The sequence below is a fragment of the Balaenoptera physalus genome (genome assembly GCF_965194825.1).
Source record: "Balaenoptera physalus genome assembly, chromosome: 9".
NCBI lineage: Eukaryota > Metazoa > Chordata > Mammalia > Artiodactyla > Balaenopteridae > Balaenoptera > Balaenoptera physalus.
In genome coordinates this window covers 70726931-70749606 of record NC_138888.1, presented here as the reverse complement: position 1 = coordinate 70749606, position 22676 = coordinate 70726931, and the positions used below count along the sequence as shown (strand labels likewise).

Genomic DNA, 22676 nt, shown 5'->3' with positions numbered 1-22676 from the left:
TTGAGCAGAGTTCCCTGTGCTATACAGCAGGTCCTTGTTGATTATCCATTTTATTTATTTATTTATTTTAAATTCTTTCTTTCTTTCTTTCTTTCTTTCTTTCTTTCTTTCTTTCTTTGGCTGCACCGGGTCTTAGTTGCGGCATGCGGGATCTAGTTCCCTGACCAGGGATCAAACCCGGGTCCCCTGCATTGGGAGCACGGAGTCTTAATCACTGGACCACCAGGGAAGTCCCTGGTTAACCATTTTAAATACAGCAGTGTGTACATCTCAATCCCAAACTCCCTAACTATCCCTTCCCCCCGGTAACCCTAAGTTCATTCTCTAAGTCTGAGTCTGTTTCTGTTTTGTAAATAAGTTCATTTGTATCATTTCTTTTTAGAGTCCACATATGAGCAATATCATATAATATCCGTCTTTCTAAGTCTGACTTACTTCACTCAGTATGACAATCTCTAGGTCCACCCATGTTGCTGCACATGGCATTATTTCATTCTTTTTAATGGCTTAGTAATAGAATTGGGGTTTCTGAGAGTGATAACCCCACCCCTACAGGTTCTGGACAAAATGAGAAATAAACAGAGGGTCAAACGGGCATCAAAATATCATATTTTGTTGGTAATATTATATTGAAGAGCATGGCTTTGACTTGCAGCCTGAATCAGACTTCCCTGTTTACCCTCACAATGAATCTCATCACTCTAAGGCTGACCCCCGAGAAGAGGCAGCCCTCCCTGCATGGGGGCAGAGCCTGGGTCTGGCTCCCCTCGAAGAGCAGTGAGTGAAACCAAACAGGACCCTGTGGGGCCTTCCCGGAACAGAAACACCGTCCCTACTGTGTTCCCCACCTCTTGCTTGAAGAAAAGCTTTAGTCAAAATATTACTGTAATAGTTTAGCCATAAAACAAAGTCAAGGACCTTTAGTACCTCCTCAGTGATATATAGATATTATCTATTTATATATAGATAATACCTTGAGCCGTATCCTTGAGTTGTTTGGCAGATAATAAAACCCCCACCAGGTGGAAGAAGTTCACTGCTGACCACCAGCAGGTAAACCCCAGACCGGTTGGAACCAGAAGGTTGATGATGTTGACTCCTGAAGTACCCCAGGTTACCCCCCCACCAACCAATCAGAAGAATGTCCACAAGCTGATCAGATACCCCACAACTCTCTCCCTCACCTTGCCTTTTTAAAAACTTTTAATATTCTTTATTAAAGTATAGTTGATTTACAATGTTGTGGCAATCTCTGCTATATGGGAAAGTGACTCAGTTATACACATATAGACATTCTTTTTTTATGTCTCCCCCTTGGTGCAAACCGACACAGGTTAGAAACCTTATCTAACAATTGAAGAAAGGAGGTGGCGGTGAGGAGAAAGAAGCCAATCACATACCCACCTACCCACTCCCTTACAGGCTCCCAGAGTGAATCAGGCCCAGGCTAGGGGAGAAGAGGACATATCGATCAAGTGAGGATTGGAGTTTTGTCTATTACACTCAACTGGACATTTTAATCACCAAAATGATTCTGTTCTTTATTTCAGAGTCTCAAAAAAATCTAGGACTTGCCTAGAATTTTTTCTCCAGGAGTGTGGAAGAACAAAGTCAGAGACCAAGTTTAAAGGGACTGAAAACAAAGAAAAAAATTGCTTTAGCACCTCAGTTTCCTGCTCCCGGCTCATTCAGTACATCAGTTACACAGGCATTGCTCGAAGAGACAATGAAGTGGTCGGAGTAGAGAGGTTTACTGAGAGGAGACACTTGGTTCAGACTGTCACCCAAAGATAAGGCAAGGCTATGGCACAGGTGCATGGCTGCCTTGTATTAAAAATGCTATATAACAAAGATCCAGAGTGCTTGCTCAGAGCTGAATCACTGCCTTATATATGATTATGTAAACATAACTTCATAGGAGTTAGTGCACATAGTCTGATGCTAATATAACCCAGAAGGGACCTTCTTAAAGTGTTTTCAGGCAATCACCTGTTTAGGACAGGAAGCTTCTGTTTGGAAGTGTGAAGCAGACCTCATGAGAACCCCCAGACATGCCTCAACATTATCGTATCTTTTCTGTCAAAAAAATCTACATTCTGCTGAGATCTTTGGAACTATGTCTTTATCATATATTTTTAGCACAGCAAGCGGGTTCCAAACTGATCTTGTAACATGGCTTATTAAGTGGAAGAAATTTTTATGTACAACATTTTGCATATGTCAACGAAGGAATCTTTGATGTGTGCTTTGAAATCTTTGCATCTTAACAATCAATGTATCCATAAATGAAGGTAATTTAAATTACTGTTACTGCTAGTAAACACCATGCAAATTCATTTAAACCCCTTTTGTTTGAATTATCACCCCTCATTGTATCAAGTAGAAGCAGTCACAAATGGTCTACTAATACCAATAAGATTCTTTATTGTTTTTGGATCTTTTGCTTTTAGCTATTGGCTGAATGGCATGCGATGGTGTCTCTTTGCTAAAGTTATCTGGACATTTATCATACCCTACTGTGTAGGAGAAGCCTACACTACCAGTATTACTTTACCTAAAGATACTGTGTCTTTCTACTGTGGAAATTATTCCTGTACCTATACCCAGGATACTAGGGTTTCTTTGGTTTGTTGGGTTTTTTTGCACAGTATGCAATATACTCTGTGTTTGTCTTCTGTATCACTGAATCATACCCCTAAGCTTTTGCCTTGCTAACCAAGAACTGAAAGATACTAGAAGTAGAATCACTGCAGACTATTTTTTAGTTAAGACTGAGTCACATTTATTAATACTTCCAACACATGTGCTATCTAAATCTAACAGATAAATTCCAAACAGAAGTAGATGTCTCAATATTGAATGAGCTATAAAACCATGTAATAACATCTACAAGACCATTTGGAAATGAATGGTTAGATTGGAGATTCAGTCTGGGTTAATAATTGGTGTAGGCATATTGACCTTTGTACTTGTTCATGTGGATTGTTATTTGCTATGTCACTGGACAGCCCTGATTCAGCATCACACAAGGGTATTTGGGGAGAGAGGTGTGAGGAACAGAAATACAGGGTGATATATGTTCTCATTCTCATTCTGTTCCTGTTATAATATTAAGTCTAAAATATGTTTTAACAAACTTATGGTTACCAAAGGGGAAAGGGAGAGGAGGGATAAATTAGGAGTTTGGGATTAACAGATACATACTACTATATATAACATAGGTAAACAATAAAGACCTACTGTGTAGCACAGGGAACTATATTCAATATCTTGTAATAACCTATAAAGAAAAAGATTCTGAAAAAGAATATATACATATATGTATGTATGTATAACTGAATTACTTTGCTGTACACCTGAAACTAACACACCATTGTAAATCAACTATACTTCAGTTTTTTAAATGATTAAAAAAATATGTTTTAAACTACTCTCATTCCTTCTTTAAACTTTAAACTCTAAACAAAGTATTATTTGTCCTACAAAGCATTCTAAGCAAAAGCATTATTTGCTTATTCCTTTTCAGCCTCTGTATTCATAATAACTTCATTGAGTTTATTCTCTACCATGACCTAAGAATATAGTTTATCTTTACAATAAGAAACAGCCATTCACTGCCACCACTACCACTGCCACCCCACCTCGCTCCTCTTTATCTGTTTATTGGCAAAATCTACCAGCCTTCCATGGTTGGATTGAACTCCTAGCCTTGGTTCCTAAAAGCCAAAACCATGATCAAGATATATACAATTAATAATCCAGAGCTAGCTTGAGATCATATGGTGGACAGTTACTATAGATGCCTGTGAACAAGCTACATAATTACAAGAGATGAGTCCCTCCAGCTTTATCCTTTATCAGTTCAAAATAACAAAGAACAAAACTGGGAGCAATACATGAAAAGCATAGCTGCCATCCCAGTTAAGTTCCAGTCTTCTGCCTCTGCTGAAACACCTAGTAAAAAGGGCAAAATCACTTCACTATCCAGTTAGGAAATTAAAAACTCGAAGACGAAGACACTGCGAGGTGAAGACCAAGACAAGGGACCATCAACCATAAGCTCAACTCGGAGATGAATGAGGCCATGGAAAGCATAGGCAGGACAGGTGAGAGACCTATGAGTCAGGAGGTGAAGCAAAGGTGAGAGAATCTGAGCTGTCAGCTACCAAAGCAAGTCACCAGTTTAAAGAAGGGAATGAACTGCTAAGAAAGGCAAACTGGGCTTCTGGGATTCAGACAGGCAAATGTCTGGACTTCAGGAATTCAGAGAGAGTAAGGCAATGGCTGTAATAGCTGAGAGATCCAGAAGCAAGGGGAAAGCCTACTTGTCATCTTTTACACTTTGCATATAGACTGTAGAGCAGAAATGAGCCAAAAGGTGGATGCAGCAACTTCAGTTAAAAGGAGCCCAGGGTTCTGTGGCTTTCAGTATGTTCACGTTACAGCTGGGTGAGGGAGGAGAGCTGAAATGACAGGGGGAAATCTGAAGCTTCATTCGTCACAGTGTTCGTACAACAGAAGCCTCTTGTCCAGTATAACAGGACTGGACCAACAAGTTGGTCAGTTAACTGAGAGAGAAAGATAGTTAAACCAAAAGGCCATTTTAAAAAACAATACATAATAAAACTTGTATACCATACATAATTTATTTTGACTAAAAGCATAAGAACACATCCATTCACCAAGATTTGGTTTAGAATCAAACTTTTCACTACCATATGGATTCACGGATTGGAATTCTCTGTTGTCTTTTTATAATTGATAATACATTATCTATGATGTCCAGTTTTAATGTCTTTTAAGTGAACCAAGAATTTAAAGGTACTTCCAGATGTTTATGACCTTCCCTCTCCCAACTTTTATAATTGTTTTACCCACACCTAATTTTACAGCAATAATATTTTGGCAACTTATTTTTTAGGGTTTTTTTTTTGACAGCTTACTTTTTAACTAGTTTTTATACAAAGCATTCAACAACAATCTTCTGCACTCTTGCCACTGGATATGTAATATCTAATTAAGTTATGAAAGTGTGATAAAAAGTATAACTAACATAATCAGGTGTGAGATCAAGCACATCTTACTTTGGATAAGTAACTTAGTGAGAGCACAATTAATCGGGCAAGTTAGTTTCATGACCGTTGGTTGAGACCATAATTTTGTAATGTAATTTCTAAGTTTAAAATGTGGTTTTTTTTACATTTGACAATGATAGCTTCTTAAAAGCACAGAAAGATATAAACTGCTTCCAAATCAAAATGGAGGATTGGGTTACTCCTGGGAAAATATTTCTGGTACTTATTGGATAATATGACCCCTACATTGACAAATACCAAGAGTAGGTTTAGAGTGATAGACCAGGCACAGACATCACAAACAAGTTTTACTTATCTAAAGGATAGAGAATAAAGCCTATTAAGAGAATAAATTCTCCTAATAAGGAGATGCATTAATAATATCAGCAATATTTTCTTGACCAGATGAAGCTGTAATCGCATAGAAACCCAATTCTCACCACTTGAATACAGTAAGTGAGACTCAACTGCCCTCCTCCAAATCAAGCTTAAATATAAGCTTTATATATGTGTTTATATACACATGGCTGAAACAGTTCTGCTAATGGAGCAGTCTAGATGTGTGCTGGGGATGACCTCATCTGAGCCAGGTGCAACTCACCAAAACAAAATATCACAAAGAGATAAGGTATAGAACAGTGTATGGAGGCATAGGCACAACCCTGCCCTCTCTAGGTTAACACAGCCTAGATTAGTACTTTGCTGAACACAGAGCTGCTGAAAATAAAACAAAGATCAGTCAGACAGCTATCTCTGAAGGTCATGATAATGGTTCTTACACCAGTCAAAGGTCTATTGTGCATAGGTATTAAGCGGGAAAAAAAGAAAGTGTTTCACAGTCAAACCATTTGGAAAACACTTGGTTAAACTAAGTCCAACAGATTTCTTAACAGCAAGGCTTTAATATTAGTCATTAGTTAAGAAGAGGCTGTAGCTAGCAATGTTTCTTAAACTAATTTCAACTCAAGGATTCTTTTTCAGTTTATGCATTTCCCAAGATCATCTTATAGAATCTACAGGATTCTACAGAGCGTCATTTGGAAAATGCTGCTGCAGCTGGTATCCTGTGTTTTGTGTCTGTGTCTGTGTTGGCTCCTAACTCTGGGGGCAGAACTTCTTTAACTTATTCTTGGGTTTCACATTTTATCTTCAGGTGGGACCTTTTAAACCTTTGTCCAAAGACCTGCACCATTTTGAGAACCAAAAGGAATTCAAAAGCAGAGTCAAATATTATTTCTGTCTTTGGTTAGTTTTAAAGCAGGTAAAAACTTATACACATGGAGCAGTTAAATTGTAATACAGGGTAAGTAATAGTAATAATAACTAGACCTATGAATTATTGGATCCCTGCAGTGTCTCACACGCTGTGCAAGCTTCCTTACAAACGTGATCTCATGAGTCCCCTGTAAACACTAGTAGATATTATAATTCCCATTTTCATATGAAACTCAGAGATGTTAAATCCCTTGCCCAAAGCCATAAAACTAGTAAGTGGCAGAGATGGAATTGAAATCCAGATCTTCTGACTCTAAAACATGTTCTTTCTCTTATTACCTTGCCCATATACCTTCCTGTGTATGAATGTTAGTACTGTAGTAATTAATGAATAGAGAACTGATAAGAGATGGAACTTCCAAGAGAAGCTCATGAGTGATTGAGACTAAAGCTAACAGTGAAAGATGTGTAGCTTTCAGATAAATAAAGGAAGAAAAGCCATTCCAAGTAAAGAGAACAATGCAAGAAAATGGGATTTGGGAAATGAAACAGTCAAGAAATGCATCAATAAATTATCTAAAAATGATTTTCTTTATAATTCTGATAATAATTAGGTCAAAATATATTGCGAGGCACTGGAGGCTACAAGAATAAGACTTCAGAGTTTAGGAGAGTCTGCCATACTCATGGAGCCTTGCACTGGGGGAGATAGGCACCATCCAAAGAATGACCAGTGGCCTCCAGAAAGACTTGCTTCTGGCTGGCCAGCCTGGCTTGAGGTCCCTGGGAAAGGTTCTACGTTCAGGAAAACATGGTGAGAGAGGCCACAGCAACACCACCCTAAGAAGCTGGGAAAGATGATGGAGAGAATGGCAGGCTGATGATTCACCTCCAAGGTGGAGAAAGTGTTTTAACTATTTGGATTCTTCTTTTCTTTCCATCCTCTCTTCCATTCCTGGAGAGACGCCACAAAACAAAGAAAGCTACAGTAAAGTAAATGTTTTTGTAAAATTATCTTCCCCTGCTAGGTAAAATCATTTTGAGGAAAATAAATATGTCCAGGAATTCACTGAACATTCAAATAGAAGTGTTTATACAACCCTAGTCATTGAGTAATTGGTGAGTGTGTCTTATTTAAAGGCATTAGATGGTGTGTACAAAATACAAGGACTGGCCTACAAGAGTTTCCCAAACATCTTATGATAAGAAGTACCTAAAGTATTGGAAAAATAAAAAAAACTAAAAGTCAAAACCTTTCCCCAGGTCACTCCCCAGAGCATTCTAATTCAATGGTTCTGGTAATATACCTAGAATTTTGTATTTTTAATAGGTTCTCTGGGTGATTTTATCATCAGAGAAGTCTGGGAACCACTGCTCTAATCCTGATTACCCCAAGTGTGGTCCCCTTCAGTGTTGGTGTCATCCAGGAACTTGTTAGACATACAGAATCTCAGGCTCTACCCCACACCTACTAAATCAGAATCTGCAATCTCCATGTTAATAAGATATTCAGGTGATTCTTACATACTTCAAAGTAGAGAGGAACTGTGTTCTCCAACTTTAATGTGTGAGTAAATCACCTAGGATATTGGTAAAATGCAGATCCTGATTCAGTAGGTCTGCACTCTGAGGTGCAGCCAAATTCAGCACTTCTAATAAGTCTAACAAGACTCAGGTTGCTAGTCTGTGGACCATGCTTTGAGGGGCAAGAGACTAAACTAAGGATCAGCGTGAGGATGAGTAGTATTAAGCAGACAATAAATGATGACTGGACTGTTCATAGATTAACAAGGAACCGCTCTCAAAGTTAAATGTGCTAAATTAGTCACATCAGTGTTAACGCTTTTGGGTAACTTTAGTCCTACCCCAGCCCCACCCCCATCACTTCTCTATCATGAATGCATGGCTAACTTTCCTGCTTTATTTCTTCTTCTGGTAACAAAGCTTCTGACCACGAAGTACATTACTGGAATGGGTCCTCTTTGTTCACTGTATTATTACTATACTGCATAATTTGTCCAAAGCATCTATTCATCTATTGCTATCAACTATTTGTTTACACCAATTTGGTAACCAAAAGATGGTGTGGTTAGTCCCACATTAATTACTATATCAGTTTCTAAACTTTCAAATCATTCCACTTCTTTGTTAAGGATACATTTTTTTCTGTCAAATCTTCAGAATAACCCTCCACTTGAGTCATTATCAGATGCAAAATGTTAGCTAGTTTTAACAAATAAAAACTAGCTAACATATGTATATGCATAAAATAATGCTTTATGGTTATCAGAGAATAAAAACTGAAATATATGTATTCTAAAATCTACATTTTAGTACCAAGTGAATCATTCTGAAGACTAGTTATCATTTTAGCCATGAATTAATAATCCTTGTTTAATTAAAAAACAAAGAATCCAAAATAAAATTACAGTATAGATACATGAAAAACAAAAATAAAACAAGTAGTATTTCTCACTTCATATATTTGGGGATTTGAAGAAGGCAGGGACATATATGTTGCAAATGAAAAACTTCCCACACTGAATGAAAACAAGATATCAAAGCATATATAAATATAATCCCTACTGGATAAGAAATGAGCCCAGTAAAGAATTGCAGACTTCTGGCATTTCATTTCTTTGATGGGCATTATTCTAACATCTGACCCTTCTACTAGGAGATAGATAGATAGATAGATAGATAGATAGATAGATAGATAGATAGATAGATATAAATTTTTGCAAATAACACATCTGTGCATCTTAACAGATGTGCATTAGTTGGTGTAAAATTGGCTGAGTATAATTCAAAATCCTACAGTTGACATTTCAACAAAGAACAATTATATCAGGTGGAATATCACAACTTCTTTCTCAAATTTATAGCAGTTAAATATCTGGTAATCTGCTGAATCTGTTGTTACTGTTTTTAAGTGACTCAGTTCTAAAACTCCAGGTGAGCCTTATTCCACAGTTTCTGTCTTCTAATGATGATTTTAGTTGTGGCGTGCATAAACCATTAAGAAAGTGAAAAAATGACAAGTTTATATAAGGATCCTGTATTAGTTTGTAAGGGCTGCTATAATAAAATACTACACACTGGGTGGCTTAAACAACAGAAATTTATTTTCTCAAAGTTCTGGAGGCTGGAAGTAGAAGAACAAGGTGCTGGCTGAGTTGGTTTCCCACAAGGTCTCTCTCCTTTGCTTGCAGATGGCTGCCTTCTTGCTGTGTCTTCACATGGCCTTTCCTCTGTGCACAAGCACTCCTGGTATATTTCCTCTCCTTGTAAGGACACCAGTCAAACTGGATTAGGGCTCCATCCTTATGGCCTCAATTAACCTTAATTACCTTTTAAAGGCCATATCTCCTAATACAATCACCGGGGCTAGGGCTTCAACTTATGAGTTTTGGGGGGAACACAACTCAGTCCATTATGGACCCATTTCCAATATCATTTGTTGGGTGTATTGATAGTATTCAACAGCAACGAGCATCTACCATCATCTTCATCATTGTCATCAAGTATTTTGCAAATGTCTAGTACCTTCTGTGCCAAGCAAGTTGCTAATCAATAAAATATTCCATTTTTATATGGATTCATAGCTGATGAGGAGCCTTCAGGTACCTTTTCTTATTCAATCCTCATAACTACCCACTCTAATATTAAAACGTCAAAATTATTATTCTCATCTTAAAGGTGCAGAACAGACAGGGAGAAGCTGACTTGTTCAAGATGGAGAAGATAGTAAGTGGTGAGTCCAGGACTAGAACTCAAGTTTGTCTCCTCGTCCATCATTTTTTCCCCAAACTATGACATCAATTAAATTTAAAATGGTCCCTGCTTTGGAAAAATTCCAGTCATAGTAGTAAGGTAAACAACATTGGATTGGTTGTGAAGTATTGGGAGAATGAATTGGACTCCATGGTCATAAGCTGGTTCCAGCAGCTGACCATCTTCAGATTATAGTCCTAGGAAGAGATTACCGTCCTAGGCAGAGGAGTCTAGAACAGTGACTGGATTGTCATAGGTGCTCAAATAATATGTATTGAATGAATAAATATTGAGTAAATCCATGAAGGTCCAGTAACTGGCCTACAGTGAGTCCTCAATATTTTTGAATGAGTAAATGAATGATTAAATGCTAGAGTTAGTTTATTTCCAAGGGTACGTGATACTTAATAGGAAACAGAAAGCATTTCAGAAACCACTATGCCAGCCACATCTTTCCAGGCTCAGCTCAAGAAGCTTCCTAAGATTTCCTAGCCCCTTCCCATGTGCCCAGAGCCTCTCCTGTATATCCCTAACACATCATTCATGGTCTCCCTAACTTAAATCATGTGCATAAATCTCAGCCTCCCCCATTAGACTGTGAACTCCCAGAAAACTCATTCACACTTATTTCCCACACTGTCTTGCACTTAGTAGGCACATATTAAACATTGTGGAATTGAATCAAAGTGTGCTTATAACCCCTATTTACAATAGCCAAGACATGGACGCCACTTAAATGCCCATCGACAGGTGAATAGGTAAAGATGATGTGTGATACACACACACACACACAAACACACACACACACACAATGGAATACTACTCAGCCATAAAAAAGAATGAAATTATTAAAAAAAGAATGAAATCATGCCATTTGCAGCAACACGGATGGACCTAGAGATTATCATACTAAGTGAAGTAAGTCAGAAAGAGAAAGACAAATACCGTATGGAACTTATTTACAAAACAGAAACAGACACACAGACATAGAGAACAGACTTGTGGGTGCCAAGGGAGAGGGGGTGGAGGAGGGATGGATTGGGAGTTTGAGATTAGCAGATGCAAACTATTATATATACAATGGATAAACAGCAAGATCCTAGCACAAGGAACTATATTCAATATCCTGTAATAAACCATAATGGAAAAGAATATGAAAAAGAATATACATATATATATATGTGTGTATCTGAAGCACTTTGCTGTACACTAAAAACTAACACAACATTGTAAGTCAACTATACTTCAATAAAAAATAAATTAAAATCAATAGATAAATAAAAATAAAAACTTTTTTTAAAGTGAGCTTGTAACCCACACTCAAAAGTGGGAGCTCCCTCTAGGGTTCCTGGGAGGTTAATGCTTTCACACTTGTATGCTCTGGTCTTACCTTCACAAAATATTGAATTTTTTTCAAGTTCAGAGAAGACATCTGGAATGGAGAAGCAATTCTCTCAAGCTTCTGTGTTTTGGAGCTAAAAGGCAATTAGACTTTACTCTCCTAAACACAAAGTGAAACAAATCTTTCTTGGTGTCAGAATTTTCCAAGTTCTCTTCTGAAATGTTCTCACTAAGCCTGCATAAAGTAAATTGCCTGAGTTTTTTCAGCACTAAAGAATGGATAAACTTTTTTTCCATTCAAAGTTTCACAGAAACTATATTTTTCTATTTCAGATGTTTAGTGATATCAGAAACACTGGGAGGTTTTTTATTAAGAGAATGTTGACATAATGAGGTGATTAGAGCTTCAGTTACATCTGCAACAGCAAATGTAGACAAGAATTTGCAAAAAGATTCCTCAATCCAGATAAAAGTTTTCCTACCCAAACACCTTGCAAAACAGGAGCTGGGCTTTGGCAGGTATAAATTAGAAATGATCTGGAAAGCTTTTGGGGGCAGGTGCTGATTGACATGGAAATTTCACACAGCAAAAATTGATTATACCTGAAAAATTTAAGATGCTAAGAAGAATATGAAAGACAGGTAAGACTAGGTTTCAGAGTTTTCTATTGACTGTTTCTTTTTACGTGGTTTTTGTAGAGTAGGACTCCTCAAGCTGTAGAAAATTCCCTCACTGCAGGTGCAGAGAGCAAGGGCCTCAGGGGACATCTATCCAAGGCATATGAAGTGCTGTGAGGTGAGCTAGGTCAGTGTTACCACCTAAGCCAATAAATCAGTTTCCACCATCAAGAAAGCCAAAAATCCACCTTGGACTTTCCAGGCACCAAAGCTTGGTGGTTACTAAGGTCAAACATCCCACACCTGACCCAATTCCTATGCCCCTGTTACTTGTAAATCTGCCTTCCCCTTTCCTTTATTTGGTTGGGAGGTAAAGTGAAAAGAGTTGAAGCAAACCAGACAAGTAGAATGAAACATTTATCCAAAATGTTATACTGGAAAACTAGATTTGTTGTGATTTTTTTCATTGGGATTTGATTGCAACATATTTCAAAGATATAATGCCTTTTAAAATCTAAATAGATTTTCACTGAAATAGGATACAAGAAAATTCAAGTGACTACAATCCTTTCACATCATTATTATAGTGTATTTTTAGAGAGATTTGTGATGATAAAATGCTAGTTAATAGAGAAGTTTTAAGGATTGGGGAGATGTAGTTGCACAGAGCCACGAACAGAATCATTTTGGGAACAGAGACATAAATAACAATTTCCACTGGGGAAAATCAATGGTACATGGTTGTAGTCATCACGTTGTCCAAAGAAGAAAACCTGTAATGTTTGGCTCATATACATGCAGTAATGCTAAACATCTCTTCTTTCATAATATGTGTTAAAGCAATGGTTCTCAATAGGACAGGTCACAGAAAGTGATCAGTGGGAGAAGCTGGAGGTGGAGATTTGATGTAGCTGGGGAGATTTTTAAACTACAACATGCTCTCCCCACTTGAGCCAGAATCAGAGCCAAAGGTATATGTAACTTTAAAAACTTCCTAGATGATTCCACTGTCCTCCAACTCTTATTAGCACAAACAAACAAGAAAACAAAGAAAAACCCTCACTGTTTTAAGTAATTGAGGATGACTGCTTTTATGACAAGTCAAAGGAGAAAAACAAAACCTATTGTACAGTCATATAATTGAATATTTTAGAACTGGAAAAAAAAAAAAAACATAGAGATCACAATGCCCAGTTTCCTCATTTTATAGTTGAAGAAACTGAGCATTAGAAAGGTTTGATTACTTGGAGAGGATATGTTTGAACAATTAAAAGAAGTTTTCTATAACAAATGGAAATCACAATAGAAAGTTGAATCAATGAATGTTAATTTACAGTATCCTTTAGCAAAAAAGTATTGAGCACTTACTCTGGTAGGTATTCCAACTGTATGTATTATTTCTAACCCTCACACTGACTCCAGGAGACAAATGTCATTTTCTCTATTTTACAGATTGGGTAGAAAATGATAAAGGCACAGAGAGGTGAAGTAATCTTCCCAAGATGACATAAATAGTATTGGTAGAGCTGGGATTTGAATTCAGGCCGTCTAACCCCAGAGCCTGCACACCTAGTCCACGAGGTTGCACTCCTCTGCTGAGCTGCCTACCAGTTACTGTAAGTACAAATCTCTCTTTTCATGGAGCTAACATAAATAATTAAAAAGTAAACCAATTATTAAATGTATACTTTCAAATTCTGATAAGTACCACAAAGCAGAGGAATAGCATTACAAGAGGGAACACCTAAATGTATGAGGTCAAGGAAGAGAAATGATATATAAGCCAAGGCTGAGAAGGGGCCATTCATGTGAAAAGAGTCTAAAGCACAGGAAGTAGTACATACAGAGGCCCTGAGATAGAAGAGTTTGGCCTCTCAAGGTAAGAAAGAAGGCCATTGCGACTGGAATGTGGGTAATATTCATAAATATACTAGAAAAGATAGGAGAGGTCGATGAGGAGGCCAGAGCGTGCAGAGCCTTGTAGGCCGTTATAAGAGTTAAAGAGTGAATTTCATTCTCAGCGGGTGAGGGGGAGAGGAGGAGGTGAGCAGAGAGCACATGTTCTTCTCCCTGCATGTGCAGACCACCTGAATACACCACCTCATTTTTCTCCTGTTTGTTGTCATCTGCTAGTCCTTTGCCATCCCCCTTTCTTTATGTATGCTCTTCCTTTCCATGAAACTATGGCCATTAGTCACATAATGACATCAACTTTCACAAGATTACCCACTTGGGTCTCTAGTTTGTTTAATGCCACCATCTCTAATGCACGTTGCCCCATTCCACCCCAGGCACCCACGCTGTGGTTATATCCTAGGCCCTGTGTTTTATCAGCAGAAATGGCTCCACCATCAAAAATCTCAATTTCAAGCATTTCATTCTCCAGTTATCACTTGCAAGCATTCTAGCTCACTTGTTCAATACCCCACTGACAAAATTCTTGAACCTGATTAAGACCTCCATTCCATGGACCCCACCATTTTTTCACCATCAGCCCATCTTCTTTACCCCTCTCTCCCTAAATGTAAATACCAGTAGAAAATGAGATCCCTGGTTGATGTCACCATTTGACATGGATAACTAACCAGCTGAACATTGATGCAGAAAATCACACTGGAAAGTCGACTGATTTCACATAACACTCACGACCACAAACCCCAATTGCCCTCAAAACACCAGCAATCTGACCGCATTTCCCCATTGCTTTTCTGCTCTCCAAGAGGATTATTTTATACCTTTTCCTCACTCCTCAAGTTTCCCCCATTCCCCTCATTTGGTTACCTCACTTCATGTTTCATGGAGCAAATGAGAGTCATCAAACAGGAAATCACTCATCTTCTATCACCAAATCTATAAACCTTCCTGCATCAGCGCCCACTTTCTACTCCTTCCCCCTCCTTGAAATAGAAAATGTGTCCTTCCTCCTACTCAAGTTCAAACCTTGTTTTGGTGGATCCTGGCTCTCTGGCCTTCTCGAGATCTTCACTCTGTCATCATCCCCTCTCTCTCCCATATCATCAAGTCTCTATTTCTACCTGGCTGTGTCCATCAGCCTAAAAACATGTTCTAGTGTGTATTTTTAAAAGAAAGGAAGCAAACCTTCACCACTGGCCCAAGATTATACTTCATCTCCATTTCTCTACTTCACAGTAGAGAACCTCTCAAAAGTGTCCACTTCCTCAGCACCTGTTCTCTCCTCCATCCCCTACACTCTATCTTCTGACCCTATGAACCTACAGGTTGTCTGTCAGAGTTATCAGCACTACCATGTTGCCAAATCTAGTGGCCAGTTCTCTACTCCTCTCAGTGCATCTGATATACTTAAGCACTCCCGACCTGAAATACTCTCTCCCTTGTTTTTGTGACAATGTACTTCCCTGGTTTTCCTCTTAACTAATTGAAAACTCCTCTTCAACCCTCTGCCTGTATCTTCTTTCTCCATCTCAACTCTGGTTCTTCCTCTTCTGCCTTTACACTAAATGGAAGGGTTCTTCACTGCTTTTTCCAGAGTTGTTTCCTTCTCATAACTAAGTCTCTCTCTCTCTCTTTTTTTTTCTCTCTCTCTCTCTCTGCTTCTCTCCAAACCCCCCAGATGAATACATAACATTCACGTGCTGAAAGTTTACATATCTGCCACCAAACTATTCTCTGACCTTTTGACTTATGTATCAATTGCCCCCTTGACATATTTCCTTGATATCTAATAGGCATCTCAGAACCAATCTCATCAAAATACACCTCTCGCTCTTTTCCCCAAATGTGATGCTCCCCTGGTTTGCCTCCCATTGCACTACCTGTTGCCTCATCTTTGTCTTATGCCTTTTCTTTTCCCCACCCACAGCCCAATAGTCAATTAGCAAATCTTGTCTTTATTCAATCTAGCTGTTTTTCTCCTAGATTCTGCTATCACTCTGGTCCGAGACACTATCATTTCTCCCCTGGGGAGCTCCAGTCTCATGTATGTGTTTCCTTAGGGCAAATGCTGATTGCAGGTGTGGCTGAGCCCCAAATCTAGGTGGATTGTGAGTTAGCAAGCACAGTGGTTTATATTTCCAAGGTAAAAGCTAGTTCATTTGGGTTCTAGACCATGAACTGTGTTTTCCCAACCTAAAGCATTTCCCTTTCCTCTTACAGTTTCCCTGGGTCCTATCTAGTTGGACCTATTCTTCAGCCCTTCTTTCATACTAGAGTGTAAAAGACAAATGTAAGAGACAATGTTGCTTCTCACAGTTCTTAATCGGAATGAAAGCCTCAGTCAAAACTATACACATGTGAAATAATGAAATTCAGGCATCAACCAGCCAGAGGAACTACAAGAGGCAGTGTCAAGGTATATATTCCAATAGGCCTTTGTGTAACCACCAAACCTACAAATGGTCCTACTGTGTACAAGACCTCAGAAGGAGAAAGATGTCTGGTAACATTAATGATCCACCAGCAATGGTGCTGGCCTGGCTAAGTACCATTCAGTGACTCTGTGTATGAAAAGTTACTGTTGTCTTCCAAGTGTGACCTGACTTCCTCTTCCATGATCCTGGAATCTGTCTTGCAAAAACTAGTGGCCACAAATAGGTGCATAATCTACAGTGTACTTTCAGTGGATGATTTGGAAAACACATTATTATTTCAAAAAGTTTAAAAAGAGAAAAACCAGGATAGCTTTCTGTGTGAGTAAATCCCCACAACACATTGATTGTGGAAAATAAAGCTAATTATCAGTCACATAATCTTTGCACTTATGAATTCTAATTCCTACAATAAACAACACTTCTTCAAATTGGCTTCTGACCACTGACTCATTTGGAAGAATTCATCTAAACACTAAAGACATAGAGGGACCTTCAAGATGGCAGAGGAATAAGACGTGGAGATCACCTTCCTCCCCACATCTTCATGGGGAACACCTCCTACAGAACACCTACTGAATGCTGGCAGAAGACCTCAGACTTCCTAAAAGGCAAGAAAATCCCCACGAACCTGAGTAGGGTAAAAGAAAAAAGAAAAAAAAGAGACAAAAGAATAGGGATGGGACCTGTACCTCTGGGAGGGAGCTGTGAAGAAGGAAAAGTTTCCACACACTAGGAAGACCCTTCACTGACAGAGAAGGGGGGTGAGCGGGGGGGAAGTTTTGGAGCCATGGAGGAGAGCGCAGTAACAGGGGTGCAGAGGGCAAAGCAGAGAGATTCCGCACAGAGGATCGGTGCCAACCAGCACTCACCAGCTTGAGAGGCTTGTCTGCTCACCCACCAGGGCAGATGGGGGCTGGCTGCTGAGGCTCTGGCTTCGGAGATAAGATCCCAGGGAGAGGACTGGGGTTGGCTGCGTGAACACAGCCTGAAGGGGGCTAGTGCACTACTGCTAGTCAGGAGGGAGTTCGGGAAAAAGTTTGGACCTGCCTAGGAGGCAAGAGACCATTGTTTCAGGGTGCATGAGGAGAGGGGATCCTTCCTGGTCTGCCCACAGAAGGCAGAGCACTGCCTAAACGAGCTCCAGAGATGGGCACAAGTGCGGCTATCAGCTCGGGCCCCAGAGACAGGCATGAAATGCTAACGCTGCTGCTGCAGCCAACAAGAATCCTGTGTGCAAGCACAGGTCACTATCCACACCTTGCCTCCCGGGAGCCTGTGCAGCCCGCCACTGCCAGGGTCCCGTGATCCAGGGACAACTTCCCCGGGAGAACACATGGTGCACCTCAGGCTGTTGCAACGTCATGCCAGCCTCTGCCACCACAGGCTCATCCCGCATTCCAATTATAACTACCATACCCCTCCCTCCCCATGACGTGAATGAGCAAGAGCCCCCTAATCAGTTGCTCCTTTAACCCCGTCCTGTCTGGGCAGGAACAGATACCTGAGGGCGACCTACACGCAGAGGTGGGGCCAAAACCAAAGCTGAACCCCGGGAGCTGTGCGAACGAAGAAGAGAAAGGGAAATCTCTCCCAGCAGACTCAGGAGCAGAGGATTAAATCCGCACAATCAACATGATGTACCCTGCATCTGTGGAATACCTGAATATACAATGAATCATACCAAAATTGAGGCGGTGGACTTTGGGAGCAATTGTAGACTTGGGGTTTGCTGTCTGTGACTGATTTGTTTCTGATTTTTATGTTTATCTTAGTTTGGTTTTTAGTGCTTCTTATCATTGGTGGATTTGTTTATTGGTTTGGTTGCTCTCTTCTTGTTATTATTATTTTTTTTCTTTTAATAATATTTTTAATTTATTATTTTTTTTCTTTCTTTTTTTCTCCCTTTTCTTCTGAGCCGTGTGACTGACAGGGTCTTGGTGCTCCAGTCTGGTGTCAGGCCTGAGTCTCTGAAGTGGGAGAGTGGAGTTCAGGATATTGGACCACCAGAGATCTCCTGGCCCCACATAATATCTATCAGCGAGAGCTCTCCCAGAGATCTCCATCTCAACACTAAGACCCAGGTCAACCCAACAGCCAGCAAGCTCCAGTGCTGGATGCTCCATGCCAAACAACTAGCAGGACAGGAACACAACCCCACCCATTAGCAGAGAGGCTTCCTAAAATCATACTAGGTTCACAGACTCCCCAAAACACACGACTGGACGTGGCCCTGCCCACCAGAAAGACAAGATCCAACCCCACCCACCAGAACACAGGCACCAGTCCCCTCCACCAGGAAGCCTACACAAGCCACTGAACCAACCTCACCCACGGGGGCCAGACACCAAAAACAATGGGAACTACGAGCCTGGAGCCTGTGAAAAGGAGACACCAAACACAGTAAGTTAAACAAAATGAGAAGACAGAGAAATATGCAGCAGATGAAAGAGCAAGGTAAAAACCCACCAGACCAAACAAATGAAGACAAAACAGGCAGTCTACCTGAAAAAAAATTCAGAGCAATGATAGTGAAGATGATCCAAAATTGTGGAACTAGAATGGAGAAAATACAAGAAACGTTTAACAAGGAACTAGAAGAACTAAAGAGCAAACAAACAATGATGAACAACACAATAAATGAAATTAAAAATTCCCTAGAAGGAATCAATAGCAAAATAACTGAGGCAGAAGAACTGATAAGTGGCCTGGAAGATAAAATAGTGGAAATAACTACCGTAGAACAGAGTAAACAAAAAAGAATTAAAAGAATTGAGGGGCTTCTCTGGTGGCGCAGTGGTTGAGAATCTGCCTGCCAATGCAGGGGATGCGGGTTCGAGCCCTGGTCTGGGAAGATCCCACATGCTGCGGAGCAACTGGGCCCGTAAGCCACAATTACTGAGCCTGCGCGTCTGGAGCCTGTGCTCCGCAACAAGAGAGGCCGCGATAGTGAGAGGCCCGCGCACCGCGATGAAGAGTGGCCCCCGCTTGCCGCAACTAGAGAAAGCCCTCGCACAGAAACGAAGACCCAACACAGCCAAAAAAAAAAAATAAATAAATAAATAATAAAAAAAAAAAAAAAAAAAAAGAATTGAGGACAGCCTCAGAGACCTCTGGGACAACATTAAATGCACCAACATTCAAATTATACAGGTCCCAGAAGAAGAAGAGAAAAAGAAAGGGACTGAGAAAATATTTGACAGGATTATACTTGAAAACTTCCCTAACATGGGAAAGGAAATAGTCAACCAAGTCCAGGAAGCGCAGAGTCCCATAAAGGATAAATCCAAGGAGAAACAGGCCAAGACACATATTAATCAAACTATCAAAAATTAAATACAAAGAAAAAATATTAAAAGCAGCAAGGGAAAGGCAACAAATAACATACAAGGGAATCCCCGTAAGCTTAACAGCTGATCTTTCAGCAGAAACTCTGCAAGCCAGAAGGGAGTGGCAGGACATATTTAAAGTGATGAAAGGGAAAAACCTACAACCAAGATTACTCTACCCAGCAAGGATCACATTCAGATTTGAGGGAGAAATTAAAATCTTTACAGAGAAGCCGAAGTGAAGAGAATTCAGCAACACCAAACCAGCTTTACAACAAATGCTAAAAGAACTCCTCTAGGCAGGAAACACAAGAGAAGGAAAAGACGTACAAAAACAAACCCAAAACAATTAAGAAAATGGTAATAGGAACAACATATAGATAATTACCTTAAATGTAAATGGATTAAATGCTCCAACCAAAAGACATAGACTGGCTGAATGGATACAAAAACAAGACCCATATATATGCTGTCTACAAGAGACACACTTCAGACCTAGGGACACATACAGACTGAAAATGAGGGGATGGAAAAAGATATTCCATGCAAATGGAAATCAAAAGAAAGTTGGAGTAGGAATTCTCATATCAGGAAAATAGACTTTAAAATAAAGACTATTACAAGAGTCAAAGAAGGACACTACATAATGATCAAGGGAACAATCCAAGAAGAAGATATAACAATTGTAAATGTTTATGCACCCAACATAGGAGCACCTCTCAGTACATAAGGCAAATGCTCAGAGCAATAAAAGGGGAAATTGACAGTAACACAATAATAGTAGGGGACTTTAGCACCCCACCTTCACCAATGGACAATCCAAAATGAAAATAAATAAGGAAACACAAGCTTTAAAGGACACATTAAACAAGATGGATTTAATTGATATTTATAGGACATTCCATCCAACAACAACAGAATACACTTTCTTCTCAAGTGCTCATGGAACATTCTCCAGGATAGATCATATCTTGGGTCACAAATCAAGCCTTGGTAAATTTAAGAAAATTGAAATCGTATCAAGTATCTTTTCCGACCACAATGCTATGAGACTAGATATCAATTACAGGAAAAGATCTGTAAAAAATACAAACACATGGAGGCTACACAATACACTACTTAATAACGAAGTGATCACTGAAGAAATCAAAGGGGAAATCAAAAAATACCTAGAAACAAATGACAATGGAGACACGACGACCCAAAACCTATGGGATGCAGCAAAAGCAGTGCTAAGAGGGAAGTTTATAGCAATACAAGCCTACCTCAAGAAACAAGATACATCTCAAATAAACAACCTAACCTTACACCTAAAGCAATTAGAGAAAGAAAAACAAAAAAAACCCAAAGTTAGCAGAAGGAAACAAATCATAAAGATTAGATCAGAAATATATGAAAAAGAAATGAAGGAAATGATAGCAAAGATAAATAAAACTATAAGCTGGTTCTTTGAGAAGATAAACAAAATTGATAAACCACTAGCCAGACTGATCAAGAAAAAAAGGGAGAGGACTCAAATCAATAAAATTAGAAATGAAAAAGGAAACATTACAACTGACACTGCAGAAATACAAAGGATCATGAGAGATTACTACAAGCAACTATATGTCAATAAAATGGACAACCTGGAAGAAATGGACAAATTCTTAGAAAAGCACAACCTTCCGAGACTAAACCAGGAAGAAACAGAAAATATAAACAGACCAATCACAAGCACTGAAATTGTAACTGTGATTAAAAATCTTCCAACAGACAAAAGCCCAGGACCATATGGCTTCACAGGCAAATTCTATGAAACATTTAGAGAAGAGTTAACACCTATCCTTCTCAAACTCCTCCAAAATATAGCAGAGGGAGGAACACTCCCAAACTCATTCTACGAGGTCACCATCAGCCTGATACCAAAACCAGACAAATATGTCACAAAAAAAGAAAAATACAGGCCAATATCACTGATGAACATAGATGCAAAAATCCTCAACAAAATACTAGCAAACAGAATCCAACAGCACATTAAAAGTATCATACACTATGATCAAGTGGGGTTTATCCCAGGAATGCAAGAATTCTTCAATATATGTAAATCAATCAATGTGATACACCACATTAACAAATTGAAGGAGAAAAACCGTAAGACAATCTCAATAGATGCAGAAAAAAGCTTTCAACAAAATTCAACACCCATTTATGATAAAAAAAAAAAAACTCTCCAGGAAGTAGGTATAGAGGGAACCTACCTCAACATAATAAAACCCATATATGACAAACCCACAGCCAACATCGTTCTCAATGTTGAAAAACTGAAAACATTTCCTCTAAGATCAGGAAAAAGACAAGGTTACCCACTCTCACCACCATTACTCAACACAGTTTTGGAAGTTTTAGCCACAGCAATCAGAGAGGAAAAAGAAATAAAAGGAATCCAAATCAGAAAAGAAGTAAAACTGTCACTGTTTGCAGATGACATGATACTATACATAGTGAATCCTAAAGATGCTACCAGAAAACTACTAGAGCTAATCAATGAATTTGATAAAATAGGGTACAAAATTAATGCACAGAAATTTCTTGCATTCCTATACACTAATGATGAAAAATCTGAAAGAGAAATTAAGGAAACACTCCCATTTACCACTGCAACAAAAAGAATAAAATAACCTAGGAATAAACCTACCTAAGGAGACAAAAGACCTGTATGCAGAAAACTATAAGACACTGATGAAAGAAATTAAAGATGATACAAACAGATGGAGAGATATACCATGTTCTTGGATTGGAAGAATCAATATTGTGAAAATGACTCTGCTACCCAAAGCAATCTACACAGTCAATGCAATCCCTATCAAACTACCAATGGCATTCTTCACAGAGTTAGAACAAAAAATTTTACAATTCATATGGAAACACAAAAGATCCCAAATAGCCAAAGAAATCTTGAGAAAAAAAAAATGGAGTTGGAGGAATCAGGCTCCCCGACT

General features: G+C 39.1%; 2 long non-coding RNA genes across 4 annotated transcripts in view; one reads left to right on the top strand and one right to left on the bottom strand.

The window, feature by feature from the left end:
- LOC309666546 overlaps positions 1–22676 on the bottom strand; it is a 198851-nt gene that overhangs the window by 110261 nt on the left and 65914 nt on the right. The window lies entirely within an intron of this gene.
- Positions 17290–22676, top strand: part of LOC309666550 — a 50043-nt gene continuing 44656 nt past the window's right edge. The window contains exon 1 of the long non-coding RNA XR_014267171.1: positions 17290–18564. This is a non-coding gene — a long non-coding RNA (uncharacterized lncRNA). The remainder of the gene's footprint in view (positions 18565–22676) is intronic.